This window comes from Patella vulgata, chromosome 8 (genome assembly GCF_932274485.2).
Source record: "Patella vulgata chromosome 8, xgPatVulg1.2, whole genome shotgun sequence".
Lineage (NCBI taxonomy): Eukaryota > Metazoa > Mollusca > Gastropoda > Patellidae > Patella > Patella vulgata.
This window is the reverse complement of record NC_065886.2, coordinates 38612670-38622376: the sequence shown is the minus strand read 5'-3', so window position 1 is coordinate 38622376 and position 9707 is coordinate 38612670. Positions and strand designations below refer to the sequence as shown.

General features: G+C 36.5%; 1 long non-coding RNA gene across 1 annotated transcript; it reads left to right on the top strand.

Annotated features, from left to right (window-relative positions):
* Window positions 1–995: 995 nt before the first annotated feature.
* LOC126829613 (uncharacterized) lies at window positions 996–8866 on the top strand. The gene is made up of 4 exons (XR_007683474.2): window positions 996–1129; window positions 2141–2282; window positions 6794–6900; window positions 7831–8866. It is a non-coding gene; the product is annotated as an uncharacterized LOC126829613 (long non-coding RNA).
* Window positions 8867–9707: the final 841 nt, after the last annotated feature.

Below are 9707 nucleotides of genomic sequence, written 5' to 3'. Positions count from 1 at the left end.
ATGGGGTTTAACGTCCTACTGTTCTGCTCCGAACTGGGCTAATGAAGACGGGCATACGCCATACACTTATACAGTGTTGTGAGGGAAATTTTGCCCGGACAGCGGCACTACGGCTTACTTTTATATCGAATTCCAACTGTCAAGGGGTCTTTTACGTGCACGCCAATGTGTACACGGGACCTCGGTTTTTCGTCCCATCCGAACGACTAGACAGCTGTCCTTGTCAGGTCCTCCAAAACTGCATCACTGGCAAGGGGGGACCACGTCGGAAAATCTGGATGAACTTTCTCGACCAATGCAGGGATCGAACACCCGACCTCCAGGTTAGCGAGCCAGCGTTTTACCCACTTAGCCACGTGATCCCCAAGCAATTGAATGTACAGGCTATTTCTACTGAATTACACACCTCCAGATTACATCTCACTCTCATATAGCAACTACTTTAAGGTGATTATTCCCCGGCTTCGTACCCTGTTAGAGATGCGATCAGCTTGTTTGTAGAAATTTAAAGAAACATATAATTCCTTTACTCTTTCTCTAAGAAAAACTCTAACTTTAATAAAACTAGTTTATTGACATTAAATCCTCCGTTTTGATGTTTATGTCGGTCAAAACTGGTGGTACATTTTTTATTCTTTGCATACACCACCTCACCCTTTGGAATAGGGCGTTCCTTAAGATATTAGTGTTCATGTTGAGTAATCTCTTACATTGTCCAGACAATAGTAAGAAATGTGTACATAAAGTCCATAAGCAAACCCATTGCGCAATCTGACAACAGGGCGACAGTCAGGTACACTATCTGTGCTTTGGTAGAAAAATTGAACAATTCTGTATCTGCATTGTGTATCTATTTTGCAATCGTGAACGCCTAATTCAATTAAAACCTAAATAAATTATGCAATATTTTCCTTCAATAACCTGGCTGGTTAAATAACTTCTATAAAAAAGACCACGTCTTCATTATAGCCTGGTTTGTGTCGAACGGTAGGACGTTAACCCCCATCTGATTCATTCGTCTATATAAAACACAAAGCCGTGATTTAAATAGCCTATTTATTAGATAGGTTAATACAGGGATCTAAACATACGACAATGAGGATTTTAATTATTCTCGCTCTGTACATATGTAAGTATAATTTATATCAATATCGAAAATATTGCCATTTTTAATCACACCACAACAAAACGCAATTCTTTATATGCCTTTTAAAAAAAGTTGTTATATTTTATGTGTTGATGATTTATTAAATATGTTGAGTTATGATTTTTTTATATACGAATTTAAATTATTGTTGGTTAAGCATATTCCAATAAATTATTCGAACATGTCTGTGCTAGATGAAATGAAATGAAATGGGGTTTAACGCCCTACTGGCCTGCACCGACTGGGATGCTTCATTAAACAGGTTATTAATTTCTTTTATATATGATTTAAAATGTTATTGTTGGGTAAGCACAATTTAATAAGCAACTAATTTGTATAATCTGCGCTGGAAATTGTGCCTAGTCGGTCGGGTGGGACTGAAAACGGCCGTCCACCCGCGTACAAAATGTTTATCTACATGTTGGTTTTTGTTTAAAAATTAAAAATCCCGAAAGGACAATTTTGCATTCATTTATTTGTCAAATGCCGAGTTTATATGATCGTAGCAGCCATGATGGCTAAGTGAGTAAGACGCTTGCTCGCTAGCCTGGGGGTCGCGGTTTCACTCCTGGTGTTGACCGAGAAAGTTCATTGGTATTTTCCGGCGTGGTTCCCCCTTGTCCGTGGTGCAGGACGGAGAGCTTGACAACGGCAGTTGTCTAGTTGTTCGGATGGGACGAAAAAACCGAGGTCCTGTGTACACACTGACGTGCAAGTGAAAGAGCCTTGGCAGTTGGAATTCAATATAAGAGTAGGCCGTAGCGCCGCTTCCCGGGGAAAATTTCCCTCAAAGCAGAACAATAGGTCGCTAAACCCCATTTTATTTCATTTTATGATCAATTCATTTTTATATGATCGTTTCCCCAGGTATAGTGCCGTTGATCCAGCAACGAAATTCTATTTTTTGCAACGTTATGGTCTAAATATTCTGGACTATACATAGAGAAAGGAACTTACCGGAGATGGATTATTTATGTTTTCATGTTATTACAGGTTTGATGACTAGCAATAAAACGACGGCTGTGTGTACTGAATCTAGACGTAAAACGTGTGATGAGCCCCACTTGAAAGCTTTACTTAATTTATCTGACAGTTTAAGCAAGCCTGTGGAAGAAATAAGAAAGGAATTCTGCTCGTAAGTGTTTCAATTTAACTTTATATCTAATCTAAATCGTTGTATAATAGAGATGGTGTGCACGTAAAAAAACCTGTGGCAGTTGGAATTCGAAATAATAGTAGGCCGTTGTGATGCAGTCCAGATAAAATTTCCCTCATTGCACCGGAATGGCGTAGGCCCATCTTTATTTAGGAAGTGGTTTCATTTTTTGTACGTCCGATGGCCTCCACATATGTAGTAAAACGAGATTTTGAACTATAAAACAAGAAACGAAAATAGGATCTATCTTTTAATCAGATTGTTGCATAGCCTAATTCACGAAAACCAAGGGTTCTCAAAATCCTCTTTAATCTGACACTTTTAAATCTAGAGTTTAAAATCGCCCTTGGACTATACATTGTGACTCGGTATTTATGGATTTTGAATCTGAATTATATGAAAATGAATGATAATATATTTTTTATGTGGTTGAAATTTTAAGCATTTAACCCTCTTTTACTTTTACTTTTGATTTTCTATTTTCTACTCTAAATCTCATTATGAACCTTATACCCCATCTAAAAAAGCTAAAAAAAAAAAAAAAGAAGAAATTAAACACCTTTCGTCTGCTAATAAAGGCGCATTGAGACCTAATTCATCCTCTTTTATAATGGATGTTAACGATTGGACATTGGATTATATAATGTTCAGAATTGAAACTCCGATAAGATAATTTTCATTTATTTACATAGTGTAGTACTTTGGTCCTCGAGACCATATTGTATGTTTAACTAATTATTGGTTAACACTTTCTATAGAGTCAAATCCTACGTACTAATGAAAGTGAATGATACGTGATATTTTGGTAAAATCCTTACCATTGTCAAAATTATGACGGGGGATTTGAGTCAAAAGTCAGTGCTATGTTGTTAGTGCTATTACATGTCCAATGTTGCAAATGTTGAATGTAATGTGTAAATTGGACTAAGTCAAAAGTAAAAAAATCCTGTAATACTGACAAATACATCGTGTAAAATGACATCTACTTTTTGTCATTTAACATTTCACAACAAGCCGAAGTCCATCTACCCAGAACTTTAAACACTGAACTCTGACATCTTCTCATTTGACACTCGCCCCATGTATTGTACCCTTCGGCATATGTCTTGTGTATCGTAACACAGAACAAGTGATGAAATTAGCCAGTATGCAAATTAGTTCACACGGTACTTATTTTTGATCACGTGACATCTCAGCTGTATGACTGTTTTGGTGCTGTCATCTTTTGCATTATAAAGCTATTCTGTTCATAAATTATATAATACCCATCCATGGGCCATTGTTCATTCTTCTCCTTTTATTTGTTGAACTATTATATTTTGTATTATATATACTTCTCATGAAGGGCAGGATGGTTGTTGTGGCAACTTTTTATGTCGACCACATTGCTCATGGACTGCCGCACACGTTCACACAAAACCCTGGCGACTTCAGAGTAAAATTCTTCGTAGGAAAGTCTATGAATTCTACGAAAAATCTCTTGTGTTATATGTGGAAGCCGGGATATTTTACTTTTCTTTCTTTATGTAGAAAAAAAATCATGAAATCAACACCCGGTTGAAGGTCTCATGCGGGGGAAATTCACTGCTAGAAAATTATGTTTTCTTCACGCGAGATGTCACGTGATTAAAAATAGATACCGTGTGAACTAATTTGCATACTGGCTAATTTCATTACTTGTTCTGTGTTACGATACACAAGACATATGTCGAAGGGTACAATACATAGGGCGAGTGTCAAATGAGAAGACGTCAGAGTTCAGTGATTAAAGTTCTGGGTAGATGGACTTCGGCTTGTTGTGAAATGTTAAATGACAAAAAGTAGATGTCATTTTACACGATGTATTTGTCAGTATTACAGGATTTTTTACTTTTGATTTAGTCCTATGTACACATTACATTCAACATTTGCAACATTGGACTTTAATAGCACTAACAACATAGCACTGACTTTTGACTCAAATCCCCCGTCATACAAAATATCCATCAAATTCTATCTGTTTATGACATGTGTTTGGTAAACCAAATAAGGTATAATGTTCTCCCCCTGGTCTTGGGAGAATGGCGGGGTTTATTCCATATTTGGGAAGGAAATTACCCAGAAATTAACGTACAGAAATAAGGGGGTTATAAAAGAGGGTGTTGAGCGAAATTGACCAGAGCTCACCCAGATATTCCTAGCAGCAATCATCTATACTTTATTGAGAACAAGGAACGAGCCCTGCAACAAGTTTAATAATAAAGCTGTAGAAACGAACTAACCTGCAGTTTTATTTACGATCACAAAGGAAACATAACATGGAAGTCCGATATTACTACAATGGGCCGAAAACTTAAAAAAAAGTTTATTTTCATTTGGGTGTAACTGTATAGGTTAAATTTAATGTACAACCAAACTGGATTTGTGTGCTCGTGTTAAAGGCCCTTTTAATTTATTTACATATACCGAAAAATTATTTATATATTGTAATTTACGTATTAATGTATCATTCATTAAACGAGCTAACTTAATTTAATGTACACCAAACTGGATTTGTGTGCTCGTGTTAAAGGCCCTTTTAATTTATTTACATGTACCGAAAAATTATTTATATAACGTTATTTACGTATTAATGTATCATTCATTTAACGAGCTAACTTAATTTCTTGGAATGCCCGTTTACCGTGTGACATAACTGTTAAATGATATAACGGTGTATCTATCGGGGAACTTTAACGTTAATATCGGTTTCAAATAGTTTGAGGGGGGGGGGGGGTGGATGGCCGAATGGTTAGCACGTGCGCGCTGCGCTGTATCATACGGTCTGTCATTGAGTCAACTGGCGGGGTTTCGATTCCCCGGTTGTACGTGACAAGGAGTAGGGTCGCCTGTCCAACCTCGTGGGTTTTCTCCGGGTCCTCCGGTTTCCTCCCACTGCTAAAGACCCCTACGCGCAAGCGAATTATTGAAATAAAATTGAACAACGTGTTAGTCCCGAAATGCTGAAGGCACATACCAGGTCCCTAAATTAGGAAGAACAATTTACAAACTTATATCTGCAGCCGTTTAAACACATCAAAATTTGTCCATGTTAAAGTATAACACCATTAAAGTCATTTAAATATTATTAAACGTTAAAATCACTTAAATGTCACTTTAAATAAACTCAAATTATTAACTTTAGCATTTATTAACGTCTAATTATAATATAATCATAACAATTTAAATCTTTGACAATATGTTCAGCATAATATTACACAATGAGACCGGCAACTCCCGAAGGAATCGAAGGCAGCTCCTGTAGGAACCGAAATACAGAATCACAGATTTTGATGCCATGGTTGCCTTGGTTACATTGCTGAACCACATTTTTGAGGGGATAAAATTAAGCAGTAGCTTAATAGGATGCCAAATGGGATGAAAGTTTATGCGGTAACATGAGTGGACTTAAACCTGAAATGAAAGCCCCACCCCCCACCCCCGCAAAAAACCAGTTGGCCAATACGTGTTGATATTGTAGCGGCCGTTAGTTCGAGTCTAGATGGGTGTAAGTCTACTTTTACCTAGTAAAAGTTATTATCCTTGGGCCGAAGATAAGCAACAGCTCCCTACGCTGTAGAACTTGCATCCGAAAATATATGAACTTGGTTTGATAGTATAGGTCCAAATTCAGCTGGTTTAAACATTATTGAATCCCTGTCTCCTCTAAAGCTAGAAGATTATATCTTCCAGTTTAACCATTGTCGTTGATACTCTACTGGTATAGAGTCATCCCAGTCAAGATCAAGCCGGCATAAACCCTGTAGTATTCATTTGGCTGTTAACGTTACCGGGGAAACAAATCCGAGTGGGTCAAAGATTGACGATACCAAGGACAAGATACCTCTGCGTGTTACAGGTCTGTCCTTTAAGGTGATTGTGAAACTAAAACTGTCAGATGAAACAACCCATTTTACGCACAGAGCCCGTTCTACTGGTAGGTCCAAATTCAAATCTAACTCCCGAAATTCCTTAGCCCTTCCATCCTCTGGAATAGATTCAAAGACCTCTGTATCAGAACAGATGAACTTGGTCAACCTAAATCCACCTTTAAGGCATACACCTCGTAACCTTTGGATTAAGTCTTTAGCAATTTCTAGAGTCTTGACATAAACGTTATTACGAATAACATCTGCAACAGTTTTACCAAACTATAATTTATATTCAAAATACATAAATACCAAGTCAAAAAGCAGTCCAAGAGCGATTTTAGACTCTAGATTTTAAAAGTGTCAAGTTACAAAGGATTTTAAGAACCCTATTTTTCGTGAATTAGGCTATACAACAATCTGATTAAAACATAGATACCATTTCGTTTCTTGTTTTATAGTTCAAAATCTCGTTTTACTACATGTATGGAAGTCATCCGACGTATAAATAATGAAACGAAATATAGATCCCTATTTAAATTAGTTTGGCATCGATTTCATCTGATATTATACTACAGCAATTTATTTGATTTTATTTTTAAGGATAATGGCCACAATGATTAGATGTTACAAAAATGTTGACTGTTATATTAGTCCTGCACAAGAGAAAGCAGTGTATGACAAACTGGCTAAAAAGGGTGTACACTGTGGTACGTTTACCGTTATTATCACCATTACAATATATAATATGATAGCAGGGCCGGTGGAAGCAGTTCTTGGTTTGTGGGGGGGGGGGCGGTACTATCGGCTAAATCTATGTGTTAAGGCCAGTTCAATTTTCCCCATGGTCGCTGACACCACTAGCCCTGTTTACATCTCGTGACCTTTGGCCAAATTTGAAGTTGGCCTTAGGCAGGGGTCCAGGGGCCGCCTTAGCCCCAGAAGCTCCTTGGGGTCTAGATCGTCAGAGACGCTTTCTGGGGGATCTCCGGCTGATAAAATTACTCAGCAATGAAGTGAAGTTTTATTTTTGTGGTTTCCTGCAATACTGAACTAGACCAATATTTGCCTAATAATACCCAGGTTGAGGACATTCTAGAGGTCACAATTTTTATACGAGTTGATGAAACTGACAATGAATGTTTATAACCGAAAGATCTAAGTTTCTTTCGATATTGGCGTATATAGGTATGGAAGACCAAACAGCTCTTTATTCAGTGTTTTTAATTCTTAGTTCTTAATTCATAGTCCAATGTGATATCCAAAGGTTCATTTCGATATTGGCGCGTATTGGATCGTAACTGTCTGGATTATGACCCCTGATTGTACGAAATATCACGTTTTTAGCGTGTGAACTCTCTAGAGGTCACCATTTTTATCTTATTTTCAAAACCGTTCAAATATATCACCGTTACATAATAATTATGGTTGAGTCCGAATTTCGCGACAATCCGACACACACTTTCACTCCCCTTTACGCATATAGTATGAAAGCATGTAATGCCCAGGTTGTGGACCATCTAGAGGTCACAATTTCTATCCGATTTAGATGAAGCTTAAAAAAAATATCACTAGTTCTTGGGTGAGTTCAATTTAGGGTATTCATAATAATAAATATTGACTACTTCCATTTATTTTAGGTGGATGTATGGCGTCCTATAGTTATGTACTGATGGGTCTGTCAGCAGTGTTGATTATGATAAACAACAAGTTTTAACAGTCCAACATTCTTTGCTGAATCATGCAATATAGTTTCCTGGATCAAATAACGAACCGGGAATATTAGCGACGCATGGAGAAATTTGTATTTTATATAATATCATATCAATAAAAATTTGAAGCAAGATTCGCCTTATTATCGAAAACACCAGCACTGGCATCCTTAGACAAAAGTATTTCACAGGAATGTCAGAAGCTATAACGTATAGGATTCGTATTGAATCTTAAAACGTCTATATCTCGGCAATGAATTTGCAGATTGAACTCGGGAATATGTAATCAAATCACGTGCAATCGATCGAGAAAGTAAGGGTACCTCTTTAACAATTTAGGCTACTGTTAATTGCTATAATATTTGCATATTGTCCGAAACGTAAGACTATTCACTTGTTTCCGTTGCACGAAGCATATGTTTGTACGAATTCTTAAGACTAAAGTGTGCTATGTGCAACGGGGTACTTGTCAATATATAAATATATATATTTTTAAGATTTTATTTACTCTTGCCAGTTTAATAGGCATACCTGTTAACTTACGAGCCATTTAATGTATAATTAGTATGGTCATTGAATACTTACAATTAGTCTTGCCATTTAATACTTACGTGGACATAATTAGTCCTGCAGGCATTCAATACTTGCATAATTAGTCCTGCCATGGAATACTTGTATGATTGGGCTTGCCATGGAAGACTTGCATAATTAGTCCCTCCATTTAATGCCTACATAATTAGACTTGCATAATTAGGCTTGCCATTCAATACATATTTATTTTTTTTATATCAGAGTTTTTTTTACGCAGCATGTATCACTGAATTGACCCACAGATTTATATCAGAGATTTTTACATAGCATGTATCACTAAAACAACCTACAGATATATATCCGCTGAAAAATATTAATTATGTAGCATATATCACTGAAACGACCCACAGATCTATATCCGCTGAAAAATATTAATTATATGCAATTATATTTTTGTATTAAAATATAGTTTTCAAAATAAATAACCTTAGTTATTATTGTATTGGTCTTTTTCGTTTACTAGAAATATCCATAGTAGCATATGTTGTTCAGAAAACCACCGAAATAGCCGTTTATCTCCGGAATCAATATCAAGTGCAGAAAATTGTTGGCAGGTAACGAAATAGGGTCACAGCATCCAAGAGAGATCTAATGTAAGTCATAGGAGAAATACCCTACCTTGTACAGTTGTCCAATGCAATATTGTCGCCAGCCTAAGAATTGCTCTAAAGAATTCAATATTGACGCAAACTAGAAATTTAATCTAAAGTTCGTGATAAAAGATATGAGTTTAATTTTCCACTTACTTATTAGTTGCCATATACAATGATATACCCCAAACTCCTGCTTGTGTGGTATACATCCAAAATTTTACCGATAAGCTAGAGCTTATAGACTAAATGTTGCCTTCCTGAATACTGGTAATTATTAACGGTAACAAAGATTTTAACACAATATTAACTTATATGTGCATTCGACAAATGTTATGGTAGCTGTCTTTTTGGTTAGCACCTAACGTCTGGTGATTCATTTGGCCTGTTTATATGATTTTATAGCTGTGGTCGGAATGCTTACCACATTAGCTGATTTCCGTAGTTTAAGTATAAAGGCGACATATCAATACCTCCTAATAGAACCTAATCCCGGGTTAAATATACTATTCAAAAAAAGTAGGGGATATTTGATTTTGGGGGCATAATACTAAAATATGCAAATGACTACGAAAAAAGTCGCTATAGAACCTAACAGAAGAAACATTTCCAGTTACATGTGAC